We start from the raw sequence: 17,159 nt of genomic DNA, 5'->3' as shown, positions 1-17,159 counted from the left end.
GAGAAATGTTGATTTCCTGGGAAAGAAATCACTGAGGAAGTATTCCCTCAGTATGCTCTGATGCTTCTTTCTTCTTACGTCTTTTCATCTCAGCTAAGATGCCTAATGAAAAATTTACATCCACCAGTTGCTCCTCATGCCGAGGCTCAGTGCTTCTTCCTCTGCCACTGCAAAAATTGAACTAGAAGTTCTTTCTCTCCGTCAACTAACTCATAGAGAGACTACCTTGGATTTTTGACCCTTTGGCAGGAACTACGCGAACCCTCTATGGTTTCGACTTGCTACCTACTGCAGCTTTTCGATTTCCCCTTCTACTCAGCGTTGGGGTTTCTCATTCTTCTCGCTCTGATACCATGTGAAAATTCCAAGATCTAACAATCTCAGGAATCCTACTCCAACCAACTGAATCTACTTCTCCTAGATTGTAAATTAAGTTACAAACTTATTTAATATTTCTTCATCAAATATCGAAGAAAATTACTGAAGAAGCCTACACAAATTAAATATGATTCTGAAACATAGAAACTGAGAAAGGAAAATTGAAACACATAGGACATAGTTATTTTTGGACAAATGTCCCCGGAAAAACCCAATGCGGGAAAGCCGGTGCAGTAGCTCTGAGGATTTATTATTATTAAGCAGTAGAAAAATATGAATACATCAGTGAATACCTCACAAGTTTATTCAGTTACATAGAAAATACTGGAAAAAGCTTTGTGAGTTTTACCTCAAACAATCACTGAGAAATCTTGGTTGATCCAGCCCCAAGCTGATTGCCTCCCAATTTTTCTGGTTGCCTCTTCGTAGTGTTTGTGTCTGCCCAGTGTCAATCTCTTTGGGTGTTGCATCACTTCTTTGGCTGGTCGACCTGTTGCACAGGAAATTCGATTTTTGCCTCCTGATCTCACACCCCGGCTCCCAACTTCTGAAATTGATTTCCTCTGCAGATTTTAGACTCCTCTCTCTCCCTATGTGTTGGTTCTGTGTGGCCATTCTAGCCCTACCTCATCCTCTGCATCAAGGTCTCTATATCACTCATTGCCTCCCTCTACTGATGTATCTCCAACTGATAATCTCTCTCTCTCGAAGTTCTTATCCCTGCCCCTCAACTGCAATAGATTTCCTCAATCAATTTTTCCTTAGAACTTCTCACTTAAGAAAATTGATTTTCTCTCTCTCTCTCTCTCTCTCTGTATGTATTTTTCGAATGACCCTCAAGTCCCTTCTTATATCTTCCTGTTGGGCAACCAACGACCTAGATTAAGACATAATCAAAGGGTCATATCAATTTGACTTTATCCATGGCGATTTCTAGAAGTTTCACCCCTGATTAGATTAATACCCACTAATATTTTAATATTCCTAAGTTTAGACTTAGGAATCCCATTAAAAATATTAATTATTTTAATAAAATCACTTCTGGGTGGAATTTCCCAAAACACTTTCTCAATTCTTTGGAACACCTCTACCCAATCCTTGCTAAATAATTTGAGGCTTAGATCACATCTGATGCTACCCCAAATCAACAACTATAAGTGGATTGAGGGAAGAGCCATGGGGTCCTTCTTATCCCCTGTGGTAGCTAATATTTTTGTGGAAGATTTCAAAGCTTAGGCTTTAACCACTTGGCATCTGAAATCAAAATTTTGGTGGAATTTTGTTGATGATGCCTTCTTCATTTGGTCTCACGGTCAATCCAACCTCATGGCATTTCTTAACCATCAAAACAACACCCCCCCAATATCCAATTTTCCATGGAGTGGAAAATAATAAATCCCCGTCATTCCTAGATGTTCTCATCTCCCATGTTCCTGATTGATCATTAACCCTCTATGTCTAGAAGAAAAGGACTCTATCACTCATCATCACCTTGATGGAAAATCTATTATTTTAAAGACTCTTGTGACTCATGCCATCTGAATTTCTGCTCCTTAGTTCTTAGAGAAAGAAAAAGATTGTTTGATTAAATCCTTGAGGGCCAATGGTTACTCTTGCTCCTAAATCAAAAAATATTTTTGTGAGGCCTAGAATGTAAGAAAAAAAATCACCCCCTCTCCACCTCAATCTCTCCTTTCCCTTACGTCCAATGCACCAATGATCTTATCTCCAAATTTCTAGCCAAAAATAATATTAAAACCCACTTTAAAGCCTATAAAATGTTTAAACAACTATTTCATTCATTCAAGGATAAATCATATCCTATGTCGCAATTAGGGGTATACCAAATTCCTTTCTCTAGTGGCAAATCATACATTGGCCAAATTGATCATTCATTTAAAGCTTGCCTGAAAGAAAATATTGCTAATACCACCCACAACTGCATCTCCAAATCTGTTATTGCAGAACATTTTCTTAAATTAAAACATCTCATTTGATTCAAGCAAACTAAAATCATAGCCTCAACTCCCCATTAAACTTCTCATATCATTTGAGAAGCTCTTGAGATTGAGAAGCACTAGGATAAATTTAATTGTGAAGATGTCTATAAGCTAGACAGCCATGGAAACCTCTTATTCATGACATTAACCACTCAACCTTTGATGTTTGATCTCCCAATTGTTCACATATTTTAATCCCCATTTTTCCCTCAACATCCATCTCTTCTTCTTTCTATACTTTTTCTTTAATTATTCTCCTAATCCATGGACATATTTTTATCATCTTTAATGACCATCTTCTTAGCCTTACCTTTACATTCTTCTTTTTCTTTCCCTTTGGATGTTATGTTTTTTTTGTCCTTGTCAATGTGTGTATACTTCAAAAGAAAAACACTAACAACAACATAATTATTACCCCAACAGACACTCTAATTTAATTATTACCCTCGTAGGCACTCTACAGGTCAGTATGGAATATGTTATAGTATCTCTAAACGAGTGTAGATATTTAAATTTTGGCTCAATATGGGGGAGATGTTGTAGTGGTTGTAAATGAGTGTCAAATTTAAATGTCTGTTTAATATGGAAGAGATGTTGAAGTAACAGTAAAATGAAGCATTGAACCAAATAATAATAATCATAAAGCACAATATCAACTCAATTATAAAAGTAATAAGTAAAATAAAAAATTCGTAATAATTCTTATTTCCGAACATATAAAAACGTAATAAATTTAATTGATAAACATATAATTAAAAAAAAATCTAAATATAGAAATGAGACATATATTTATGTTATAATTAGGATCTATTTGATCATGTAAATTAAAATAATAATTCATATCTATAACCATTATATTTAATAATTTCATATTTAAATTTAATTAATAAGCATATAAAAATCCATTATTTGAAATATTTTTTGTAATAAGTTATATATCTATATATCTATATCATGAATGTTATGCATACCATGTTAAAAATTTAAATTTAAAAAAAATATAAAACATGTAATAAATTTAATAAAATTAAAAATAAGAGTGTTTCTATATATAGAAATATGAATTTGATATAAATATAAATAATATTAATAAGAACCAACATAAATTAATCTATTGAAACCTCTAGAAAAATGAAAAAAAAATCTTCAAGTTAGATTTAATTTCTTTATATATTTAGTAAGCTCAGAAATAAGATATATCTATATTAATTATTATTTATAAACAATTTTAAAAACATATTTAATATAAACATTAACTTTAAATACTAAAGTTACTTATTTTATGTCTATTATCTATAAAGCATAAACTATATTATTGCGAAAAGAAAACTATAGTAAATCAAACTTTTAATAAAAAATGGATACACCATTACATTATGTATTTAAAGAAATTGAATTAAACACTTCACAGATGATAAAGCTTTGCTCCATAAGTCCACATGAAATACCATCTATAACATAAACATCTAATATTAATGGAAATCTACTTTGAAGGGGCACAAATTCCTTAGCTACATCATTTTACTCGGTTTGAGACTAAAACCACACAAATAAGGCTTCCCTCACTGGACATAATATAGTTCCATAAGAGGTGAGGTGACAAAGGCTTTATTAGTAGGAACACAATTGACTATCAGAGGTGACAAAGCCCTTATTAGAAGTAACAAAATTGACTATTTCCTACATATATCGCTGCTGGCTGGAAGAAAATGGAAAATATATTTGGTTAGAGCTGGAGTAAACATCTCAAACTCTTACCTTCTAACAAAAAATCAAATGATTTGTTAATATATGCAAAAGGAATCTCATGGGTAATTAATTCCTTTCCTTGGACTTCTGCAATCAAATTGCATATTGTAAGAAAAATAATAAAGCATGAACCACTAGTTTTAAATACAATTTGCTTAAAACCATTGTATGTCATCTAATGATTCATTACCTTGTTTACACATTTTCCTGTAAGATTAGGCAATTGGGATTTTCCTTTGAATCCACCAAATGTGGATGCCACAATCCTCCGACCCATAAACAACTCTGCTGGAAGAAGGCTTAGCTTTCTTGGACAAGAATCAAATCCCAACCACACTGTCAATCTCCAAACCTACAATCCCAACCAATTGACCAAAACATTAACCATGAGGACACATGAACCATAATGTAGCTTTAGAGTTTTGTTTATGCATATCCCTGCAGACCTTAATGGAAATTAATCAATTAGTAGGAGGTTTCAACTAATCCAGATATCTAGGATCTTTGTTATCAGTTTCTTAAATAGTAGTATTTTTGTTATCAATGATATTGAACTTGAAAATGGGGAACAAAGGGTGTCTTTACATCATTGGTGGCTAGAAAGCACTGGTATAAGATATCTGTATTTCCAATGCATTCAAAGCTGTAATCCACACCGCCATTTGACATGTCTCTTATCACCTGCAAAAGTGTTTCTCTTCTCATGAGCTTGGGAGCTAATAGGTGTTGGAGAGATTGCCATTACATACAAGAATAATCTGAAATAGCAGGTTACCTCATGAATGGGATTTTCATGGTCTTTTGGGTTGATGCAGTCTGTCACTCCCAGGATTTTCGCTGCAGTGTAAGTAGTGCAAGTGGTGAAACTCTTGATAACATTTTATCTCAGGGATGAGAACAATATATACTCTGGTACATCTAACTGATAGTGCATTCTGTCACTAAATAATTACTTTAAAAGAAATTTCTATCCACCCAACTATCCTTGTAAGTTAGGCTCACTAAATTGAGGTATGCGATTAAGATCCTATTGACAAATAGGATGGTATGGGTAACTTGACTCAAACATTTTCTTGAATGAGCAGGGTTGAGATTGCAGTCAAGCCCAACCATTCTAACAAGTATATATGACCTATCAAACTTATGTAAAAAATTTCAAGGGATCTCTTTTATCAGGATTTTATTACCTTTCATGGCCAACCCTTGAGGCTTCTACTAGAAATTTACTGCCTTTCACGGACAACCATTCAGGTTTCTAGTAGGAATTTACTGTCTTTCAAGAACAACCTTTGACTCAGGACCAGTGCCTTAATTTTGCAGAGGTAAGACCTATCAGGACCTTTAAGAACCTGCTACTAAATTTTATGATAATTTTACCAGTCAGTCTCAGAAAAAGAGCATCTACCTTTAGGAAACTTGTTGGGATTTGTGTCAATGCCAATTATCTTGGATGCTTGTCTTATCCTGGCACCCTCTGCAACCTGCTCATTGTTAAAACTTAAGAAACCAACTGAAGAAAGATAGGCAGCACAACAATCATGCAAATATCATGGATAACCAAATCACTTACTGCAAGGCCCACAGTGCCAAGGCCAAAGATAGCAACTGTTGATCAGGGTTCGATGTCTGCTGTGTTCCATACAGCGCGAAGTCCTGTAGGCAAACATGGTAGCAGAGTCCATGGTTAAAAGCACTCTGAAGACAGTCACCAGCTATCATTATACTAATACAATTGAAAGCCTGTGAATTCTGATTTCATCAAACTGAACAGTGGGATACCTGTGGCCAGTCCACAACCTAGAAAGCATGCTATATCCAAGGGAACTTCCGGATTGATCTTGAGAACACAAGCATAATCCACTACAGTGTATTCGGTAAACGTAGAAGACAAGAAATGATACATTGGCTTTCCACCAATGGAGAAACATGATTTCCCATCCTTTCTTATCATTGTACTGTAGGGATTTGCTCTAAACTCACCACACAGATTGGTCTTCTTAGATTTACAGTAGACACAATCTTCACATTCGCATTGTACAGAGGAATCACATGGTCTCCTTTCTGGAAATCTGTCACGCCCTCTCCCACGCTCTCAACTATCCTAAATACATAGAAGTTCAGTATTAAAAGTTTAAAGTAAACTACTTATAGAAGGGGAAGTATCCGTTGATAACAACTAAAAACCAAATACCACCAACTTGTTGGAAATAATAATCCCAACCACCGCAATAAACAGCCTGATAGAAGCCATACTTGTCAAACATATTTTTGCAGGTTGTGTTTCTGTTTGAAGATGGAAGGACTGAAGCCAAGCACGAACCATTCTGAAACGCACCAAGGAATTTAAAGCAGTTAATGTACTTTTGGTAAATAGATATGGGCAAGCATTCATTCAGTGACTATTGTCCGCACTCCAGAAACACCTGCGTGATTATGATCACACTCAACAACAACATCATATTAGTTATTTTTTCTTTGTCATGAATTAAATGTAAAATTATATGTTGAGTTAAATATGAATGCAAAATTAATTTTGATGGGTTAGAGAGTAAGAGAGTTGGAGAGAAAGAGAGCGCAAGTCTCTTAGGAGAAAATTGTGGAGCAAATTTTGGGCGCCTGAAAACAACAGTTATAGTATTTTAGTGTGTCTTATAGCGCGTGAAATTTTAGTTTTTAATTGGTGAATGAGCCGCAACCTCATGTGAATGTATTTTCATGTTTTAGAATTTAATACCAAGTTTTTATTGTGTTGCTCCAAACCTACTTTGTTATTTTTTTCGTGAGTGAATATCCAAGTCTGTGAAATAGCTTCGCGGTGCACAAAGGTAGCTGCGCTAAATTAGCTCTTCGGTGCGTGAAGCTAGCTGTGCGAAAGTAGCTTCACGAGAATAATAGCTCTTTGCCCCTTCTAGCTGCGTGAAATTAGCTTCGCGAGAGTCATAGCTCTCTACCCCTTCGCGAAAATTAAATTTCATAAATTTTTCTAACATGGTATCAGAGCGTGTTAAATATTGTTAGTGTAAAAACAAGTGTTTTTACTAGCAGTAAGAATTGTTTTGGGGGCAGATTGTTTTTAGCATATTTACGAGCAGGTAGAAAGTTTCTTTTACACTCAGGTATGGCAACATCAAGCACAAGCTTGAATAATCCTCAAATACCTCAGTTTAATGGCAAAAATTATGATTATTGGGCTATTACAATGAAGGCCCTCTTTTCTTCTGAAGACATTTGGGATTTGGTGGGGAATGGTTTTCAAGAACCGACAGATGCAGTAGCATACAATGCCTTATCTCAATAAGAAAGAGATTTGTTAAGGGACAACAAGAAGAAATATTCAAAAGCCTTGTTTTATATTTTTCAAGCAGTTCATGAAAGTATTTTCCCAAGGGTTGCAACAACAACGAAGTCCAAGCAAGCATGGGACATCCTCCAGACAGCCTACCAAGGCATGGAAAAAGTCAAGACAACAAAGCTGCAAATGTTGAGGAGATATTTTGAAACACTTTGTATGAAAGAGTCTTAGAATACATACTCTTTTTTTACACATGTAATTGGTCTGGTTACTCAAATCAGGGTTCATGGTGAGACACTTGAGGAAAGAAGAATAGTTGAGAAAGTTTTGAGAAGTTTGCCAGCAAGGTTTGAGGCCATTGTTGTGGCCATAGAAGAGACAAAGGATCTCTCATAGTTCTCAGTGGATGAGCTTAATGCATCACTGATTTCTCATGAACATAAACTGAATAGACCAGCAAGCTCCTCATTGGAGCATGCCTTCAAGACAAAAGTATCATTTGGTCAAGGTCGAGGCAGAGGAAGATCATATGCTAGAGGAAGAGGAAGAAGCAGCCCTTCAAGCTCAAATTTTGAGGCAGCAATCAAAATCCAATTCAGGCCCAAGCCAAAATCAAGCACAAGGTCAGAGATATGATAAATCTCAAGTTCAATGTCATTATTGTAAGAAGTATGGTCATTATGCAAATGAATGTAGAAAGAAGAAATATGACATTAGTAACAAACCAAGTGTAAATTTCACAAGAGAAAATCAGAACCATGATAGCATGTTTTTAGCTTGTAATGTAGCACAAGAAAAACCGAGTGATATATGGTATCTAGATTCAGGGTGTAGCAATCACATGTGAGGAAACGTAGAAATATTTTCTGATCTAGATGAAAGTGTGAAATCTGAAGTGACATTAGGGACTGATAGAAAAGTCTCTGTCATGGGAAAAGGAAGAGTTAATATCCTAACAAATAAGGGGGAGAAGAAATACATCTCAGATGTTTACTTTGTCCCCGGTCTGAAACATAATGTCATGAGCGTTGGCCAGCTCATGAAGAAAGGCTACAATGTCTTGTTCAAAAATGATGTGTGAAAAATTTTGGATATGCCTCCAAGAAGACAGTTGATTGCAAAGGTTCAGATGACAAACAATAGAATGTTTGCCCTAAAAATAATATTATATTTGCAGAAAGAAGGTGCACAAGCACAACTATCTATAAACGCACAAGAAGATGGAACAAAAGAAGCAATTATCGCACAAGTAAACTTTCAAGAAAAGGTAAACGATGAAAACTGGTTATGGCACTTGATATTTGGACATCTCAACTTTGGAGGTTTGAATTTGCTGCATAGGAAAGACATGGTGAAGTTTTTACCAATCATAGAAAAATCAGACAGCATATGTGAAGGATGTATCTTGGGCAAGCAACATAGAGAGACATTTCCAGTAAGAAAGTCAGTGAGGGAAAAGGTAACTTTGGAGATTTTCCACTCATATTTATGTGGACTAATGGAAACACCATCAATTGGTGGCAGCCACTATGTATTGACCTTCATAGATGACTACACAAGGAGGACACGGGTCTATCTCCTAAAACAGAAAAGTGAAGTGTTTGAGCGCTTTCGCCAATACAAGGCTCTTGTTGAAAAGCAAAGTGGATAATACATCAAAGTCCTCAGGACTGACAAAGGTGGAGAATACATCTCAAATGATTTCCTTTGCTTTTGTAGGGAGCATGGAATTCACAAGCAATTTACGACAAGATATACACCGCAGCAAAATGGTGTGGCAGAAAGAAAGAATAGGACCATTATGGAAATGGCAAGGAGTATGTTGAAGGCAAAGCATTTGCCAAATGACTATTCAGCTGAAGCTGTCACTTGTGCAGCATATATCTTGAATAGATTTACAACCAAAAGCATCCAAAACATTGTTCTTGAAGAGGCATGGAGTTGAAGAAAGCAAAATGTCACTGACATGAGAGTTTTTGGATGTGTGGCATATGCACATGTCAAGGATGAGTTAAGGAAGAAGTTGGACAACAAGGGGGAGAAATTTATATTTGTTGGATACAATGATGAATCCAAGGCATACAATCTCTACAATCCATCAACCAAGAAGGTCATAATCAATAGATATGTGCAGTTCATAGAAGAGGAAGCATGGGATGGAATTTTAGAGAACACTGACAATGTCAAAGCATCTATACCACATGAGGACAAAGAGGAATTAACAGCAGCATGTAATTACTCAAAAGAGACTCCCTCTACTCCTATTTAAGTGCAGTAAAGTAGGCAACAAGCAACACCATCAACAAATAATAGGATAGTTTTGAGTAGCCAAGCAAGTGCTTCTCCAAGCACACCATAAAGCGTGACACCAAGTGACATATCAAGCCCATCTTCAACAAGCACAAGAAGACCAAAATTCAGAAATTTAAATGAAATTTATGAGCAAGATGAAGTTGATAGTAGCACTAGTTTGAATTCCTTATTTGCATTATTTTGTCATGTAGATGACCCAATCCACTTTGAAGATGCAGTCAAAGAAGAAAAATGGGTTGCGGCAATGGAGCAAGAAATAGAAGCAATAGAAAGGAATGACACATGGGAGTTAGTGAGCCTTCCGAAAGGAAAACATGTTATTGGAGTGAAGTGGGTCTATAAGACCAAAAGAAACATTGAGGGAAAGATTGAAAGGCACAAATCAAGGCTAGTTGTCAAAGGATACAAGCAGCAGCATGGAAGAGATTACGTGAAGACATTCACGCCAGTCGTGCGGATGGAGACAGTGCGTACAGTTGTGATGATTGTCGCGCAGCACAAATGGAGAGTATATCAAATGGACATAAAATCAACGTTCTTGAATGGAGTGCTAAAAGAGGAAGTGTATGTCGTGCAATCACATGGTTATGAGATTGATGGCCAAGAAGACAAAGTATATCGGCTGAGGAAAGCTCTTTATGGGTTGAAGCAAGCACCACGCGCATGGTACAACAGGATAGCTTCTTACTTGTTGGACAATGGTTTCAACAAATGTGACGTTGAGCATACTCTCTACATCAAAGAGAGAAAAGGTAAGATTCTCATTGTGATCTTATATGTAGATGATTTTCTTTTTACAGGCAGTGATGACTTCCTCATCCCTAATTTCAAACAAGTCATGAAGAGTGAATTTGAAATGACTGACTTAGGATTGTTAAGATATTTTTTGGGCATAGAAGTGAAGCAAACAAAAAATGGAATTTTTATCTCTCAAGAAAAGTATGTGGCAGAAAATTTGGAGAGGTTTAAAATGCAGAACAGCATGTCTGCACCAACTGCAAATGTCATAGAGTTCAAGTTGAGAAAAGAAGATTACAGCAGCAATGTCAATCCGACATTATACAAAAGCATGATAGGCAGCTTGATGTATTTGACTGCCACTAGGCCAGATATAATGTATGCAGTAATTTTGGTGTCAAGGTTCATGGAGACAACCAAGGAGACACATTGGAAACTAGGGAAAAGGATTCTGAGGTATGTCAATGGGACAAAACAGTATGGCGTTTTGTACACAAAAACAAGTGATTTCAGGCTGGTTGGTTGCACTAACAATGATTGGGCAAACAGTGTTGATGATAGAAAGAGCACATCAAGATATGTTTTTCATTTGGGTTCCGAAGCCATTTCATGGGCCTCCAAGAAGCAGCCAATAGTGTCACTATCAATAGTAGAAGCTGAATATGTCGCAAGAACGACAACAACCTGTCAGGTAGTTTGGATGAGAAGGATGTTGAGGGAGCTTCGTCATGACCAAGAGTGTGCGACAACTATTTTCTATCCCAACACCTCAGCAATTGCAATGTCAAAGAATTTTGTCTTCCACAAGAGGACCAAGCATATTGATGCTAAATATCATTTTATTAGAGAGTTGATTAACAATGATGAAATTTTGTTGTGGCACTGTAGGTCACAAGAAGAATTTGCTGACATCTTAACAAAGCCATTGGCATGTGAAAGTTTTGTTTATCTCAGAAACTGTTTGGGAATTGTCAATCACGAAAATTGTGATTAAGGGGAAGTGTTGGAAATAATAATCCCAACCACCGCAATAAATAGCCTAACAACAACCATACTTGTGAGACGTATTTTTGCAGGTTTCATCTCTGTTTGAAGATGGAAGGACTGAAGCTAGGCATGAACCTTTCTGAAATGCAACAAGGAATTTAAAGCAGTTAATGTACTTTTGGTAAATAGATATGGGCAAGCATTCATTCAACAACTATTGCCCACACTACAGAAACACCTGTGCAATTCCGATCACACTCAACAACAACATCATATTAATTATTTTTTCTCTGTCATGAATTAAATATTAAATTGTATGTTGAGTTGAATATGAATGTAAAATTCATTTTGATGGGTTAGAGAGTAAGAGAGTCGAAGAGAAAGAGAGCGCTAGTCTCTGAGGAGAAAATGGCGGAGAAAATTTTGGTGGTCGCGTGAAAACAACAACTACAATATTTTACTATGTGTTATTCCACGTGAAATTTTAGTTTTTACTTGGTGAATGAGCCACAGCCTCATGTGAATGTATTTTCATGATTTAGAATTTAATACTATGTTTTTATTGTTGCTCCAAACCTACTTTGTTATTTTTTACGTGAGTGAATATTATTCATTAAGTCTCTGAAATAGCTCTGCGAAATTGAGGTCTGCGAAATCCAAGTCTGTGAAATAGCTCCGCGATGCGCGAAGGTAGCTGCGTGAAGTCAGCTCCACTGTGCGTGAAGCTAGCTGTGTGAAAGTAGCTTCGCAAGAGTCATAGCTCTCTGCCCCTCCGTGAAAATTAAATTTCCTAAATTTTTTTACCATGGTATCGGAGCGGGTTAAATATTGTTAATGTAAAAACAAGTGTTTTACTAGCAGTAAGAATTGTTTTGAGGGCATATTGTTTTTAGCACATGTAATAGCAAGTAGAAAGTTTCCTTTATGCTCAGAAATGGCAACATCAAGCACAAGCTTGACTAATCCTCAAATACCTCAGTTTAATGGAAAAAAATATGATTATTGGGCTATTACAATGAAGGCCTTGTTTTCTTCTCAAGACATTTGGGATTTGGTGGAGAATGGTTTTTAAGAACTAGCAGATAAAACATCATACAATGCCTTATCTCAACAAGAAAGAGATTTGTTAAGGGACAACATGAAGAAGGATTCAAAAGCCCTGTTTTATATTTTTCAAGTAGTTCATGAAAGAATTTTCCCAAGGGTTGTAGCAGCAACAAAGTCCAAGCAAGCATGGGACACCCTCCAGACGGCCTACCAAGGCATGGAAAAAGTCAACACAGCAAGACTACAAATGTTGAGGAGAGATTTTGAAACACTTTGTATGAAAGAGTCTGAGAATATAGAATCGTTTTTTACACATGTAGGTGGGTTGGTTACTCAAATCAAGTCTCATGGTGAGACACTTGAGGAAAGAAGAATAGTTGAGAAAGTTTTGAGAAGTCTGCCAGCAAGGTTTGAGGCCATTGTTGTGGCCATAGAAGAGACAAAGGATCTCTCACAGTTCTTAGTGGATGAGCTTATTGCATCATTGATTTCTCATGAACATAGACTGAAGAGGCTAGCAAGCTTCTCATTGGAGCATGCCTTCAAGACACAAGTATCATTTGGTCAAGGTCGCAGAAGATGAAGACCATATGCTAGCGGAAGAGGAAGAAGCCCACACAGAGGTGGAAGAAGCATCCCTTCAAGCTCAAATGGAGGAAGCAGCAATCAAAATCCAAGTCAAGGCCCAAGCCAAAATCAGGCACAAGGTCAGAGGTATGATAAATCTCAAGTTCAATGTCATTACTATAGGAAGTATGGTCATTATGCAAATGAATGTAGAAAGAAGCAATATGACATTAGTAACAAACCAAGTGTAAATTTCACAAGAGAAAATCAGAACCATGATAACAAGTTTTTAGCTTGTAATGTAGCTCAAGAAAAATAGAGTGATATATGGTATCTAGATTCAGGGTGTAGAAACCACATGTGAGGAAACATAGAAATGTTTTCTGATCTATATGAAAGTGTGAAATCTGAAGTGACATTAGGGACTGATAGCAAAGTCTCTGTTATGGGAAATGGAAAAGTTAATATCCCAAGAAAGAAGGGGGAGAAGAAATACATCTCATATGTTTACTTTTTCCCCGGTGTAAAACATAATCTCATGAGCATTGGACAACTCATGTAGAAAGGCTACAATGTCTTCTTCAAAAATGACGTGTGTAGAATTTTGGATAGGCCTACAAGTAGACAGCTGATTGCAAAGGTTCAGATGACAAACAATTGGATGTTTCCCCTAAAAATAATATCAGATTTGCAGAAAGAAGGTGTAGAAGCACAACTATCTATGAATGCACAAGAAGATGGAAGAAAAGAAGCAGCTGTCACACAAGTAAACTTTCAAGCAGAGGTAAAAGATGAAAAATGGTTATGGCACTTGAGATTTGGACATCTCAACTTTGGAGGTTTGAATTTGCTGCATAGGAAAGACATGGCGAAGGGTTTACCACTCATAGAAAAAACAGACAACATATGTGAAGGATGTATCTTGGGCAAGCAACGTAGAGAGACATTTCCAGCAGGAAAGTCAGTGAGGGAAAAGGAACCTTTGGAGATTTTCCACTTAGATTTATGTGGACCAATGCAGACATCACCAATTGGTGGCAGTCACTATGTATTGACCTTCATAGATGACTACACAAGGAAGACATGGGTCTATCTCCTAAAACTGAAAAGTGAAGTGTTTGAGCGCTTTCGCCAATACAATGCTCTTGTTGAAAAGAAAAGTGGATACTACATCAAAGTCCTCAGGATTGATAGAGTTGGAGAATACATCTCAAATGATTTCCTTTATTTTTGTATGGAGCATGGAATTCACAAGAAATTTACAACAAGATATACACCGCAGCAAAATGGTGTGGCAGAAAGAAAGAATAGGACCATTATGGAAATGACAAGGAGTATGTTCAAGGCAAAGCATTTGCCAAATGACTATTGGGGTGACGCTGTCGCTTGTGCAGCATATATCTTGAATATATGTCTAACCAAAAGCCTCCACAACAGTGTTCCTGAAAAGGCATGGAGTGGAAGAAAGCAAAATGTCAATCACATGAGAGTTTTTGGATGTGTGGCATATGCATATGTCCCGGATGAGTTATGGAAGAAGTTGGATAGCAAGGGGGAGAAATGTGTATTTGTTAGATACAGTGATGAATCCAAGGCATACATGCTCTACAATCCATCAACGAAGAAGGTCATAATCAACAGAGATGTGCAGTTCATAGAAGAGGAAGCATGGGATGGATGTTTAGAGAAGACTGTCAATGTCAAAGCATGTATACCACATGAGGACAGAGAGGAATTAACAGCAGCAAGTAATTCCTCAACAGTGACTCCCTCTACTCCTATTCAAGCACAGCAAAGTAGGCAGCAAGAAACGCTATCAACAAATAATAGGATAGTTTTGTGCAATCAAGAAAGTGCTTCTCCAAGCACACCGCGAAGCGCGACACCAAGTAACATGTCAAGCCCATCTTCAACAAGCACAAGAAGACAAAAATTTAGAAATTTAAATAAAATTTATGAGCAAGATGAAGTTGATAGTAGCGCTGGTTTGAATTCCTTATTTGCGTTATTTTGTCATGTAGATGACCCAATCCACTTTGAAGATGCAGTCAAAGAAGAAAAATGGGTTGCGGCAATGGAGGAAGAAATGGAAGCAATAGAAAGAAATGACACATGGGTGTTAGTGAGCCTTCCGAAAGGAAAACATGTTATTGGAGTGAAGTGGGTCTATAAGACCAAAAGCAACATTGAGGGAAAGATTGAAAGGCACAAAGCAAGGCTAGTTGTCAAAGGATACAAGCAGCAGCATGGAAGAGATTACGTGGAGACTTTCGGGCCATTCACGTGGATGGAGACAGTGCGCGCAGTTGTGGTGATTGTCATGTAGCACAAATGGAGAGTATATCAAATGGACGTAAAACGAACATTCTTGAATGGAGTGCTGAAAGAGGAAGTGTATGTCGTGCAATCACCTGGTTATGAGATTGAAGGCCAAGAAGACAAAGTATATCGATTGAGGAAAGCTCTTTATGGGTTGAATCAAGCACCGCACGCATGGTACAATACGATAGATGCTTACTTGTTGGACAATGGTTTCAACAAATGTGATGGTGAGCCTACTCTGTACATCAAAGAGAGAGAAGGTAAGTTTCTCATTGTCGTCTTATATGTAGATGATTTTATTTTTACAGGCAGTGAATCTTGTCATTGCTAATTTCAAAAAAGTCATGAAGAGTGAATTTGAAATGACTAACTTGGGATTGTTAAGATATTTTTTGGGCATAGAAGTGAAGCAAACAAAAAATGGCATTTTTATCACTCAATAAAAGTATGTGGCAGAAATTTTGGAGAGGTTCAAAATATAGAACAACAAGTCCACACCAACTCCAACTATCATAGGGTTGAAGTTGAGGAAAGAAGATTGCAGCAGCAATGTCAATCTGACATTATACAAAATCATAATAGGCAGCTTGATGTATTTGACCACCACTAGGATATAATTTATGTAGTAAATTTGGTATCAAGTTTCATGGAGACACCCAAGGAGACACATTGGCAAGCAGCGAAAAGATTTCTGAGGTATGTCAATGGGACAAAATAGTATGGCATTTTGTACACAACGACACATGATTTCAGGCTGGTTGGTTACACTGACAGTGATTGGGTAGGCCATGTCGATAATAGAAAGAGCACGTCAGGATATGTTTTTCATTTGGGTTCTAGAGCCATTTCATGGGCCTCCAAGAAGCAGCCAATAGTGTCACTATCAACAGCAGAAGCTGAATATGTCGCAGCAACAACAAGAGCGTGTCACGCAGTTTGGATGAGAAGGATGTTGAGGGATCTTCATGATGACCAAGAGGGTGCGACAACACCTCAACAATTGCATTGTCAAAGAATTCCATCTTCCACAAGAGGACCAAGCATATTGATGCTAAATATCATTTTATTAGAGAGTTGATTAACAATGATGAAATTGTGTTGCAGCATTGCAGCTCACAGGAACAATTTGCTGACATCTTCACAAAGCTATTGACATGTGAAAATTTTGTTTATCTCATAAACTATTTGGGAATTGTCAATGGTGGCGATTGTGATTAATATGGAGTGTCGGAAATAATAATCCCAACCACCGCAATAAACAACTTGATAGCAGCTATACTTGTTAGACGTATTTTTGCAGGTTGCGTCTCTGTTTGAAGATGGAAGGACTGAAGCCAGGCACAAATGATTCGGAAACGCAGTAAGGAATTTAAATCAGTTAATCTACTTTTGGTAAATAGATATGGGCAAGCACTCATTCAGCGACTATTGCCCACACTCCAGAAACACCTACGGGATTCTGATTACACTCAACAACAACATCATATTAATTATTTTTGTTGTGTCATGAATTAAATATAAAATTGTCTGTTGAGTTAAATATGAATGTAAAATTCATTTTGATGGGTTAGAGAGTAAGAGAGAACATCATATTAATTATTTTTGGTCTGTCATGAATTAAATGTAAAATTGTATGTTGAGTTAAATATGAATGTGAAATTCATTTTGATGGGTTAAAGAGTAAGAGAGTTGGAGAGAAAGAGAGCACAAGTCTCTGAGGAGAAAATGGTGGAGCAAATTTTGGTGGGCGTGTGAAAACAACAGTT

The 17,159-nt window shown here is 36.8% G+C and overlaps 1 pseudogene; it reads right to left on the bottom strand.

Annotated features, from left to right (window-relative positions):
- Window positions 1-4,104: 4,104 nt before the first annotated feature.
- LOC149226037 (alcohol dehydrogenase-like 3) overlaps window positions 4,105-17,159 on the bottom strand; it is a 33,759-nt pseudogene continuing 20,704 nt past the window's right edge.

The sequence above is a fragment of the Pinus tabuliformis genome, chromosome J (genome assembly GCF_031772625.1).
Source record: "Pinus tabuliformis cultivar Carrire ecotype Pingquan chromosome J, CPIR1, whole genome shotgun sequence".
NCBI classification, from domain to species: Eukaryota; Viridiplantae; Streptophyta; class Pinopsida; order Pinales; family Pinaceae; genus Pinus; species Pinus tabuliformis.
The sequence above is the reverse complement of the archived record's forward strand: the minus strand, read 5'-3'. Positions and strand labels throughout refer to the sequence as shown.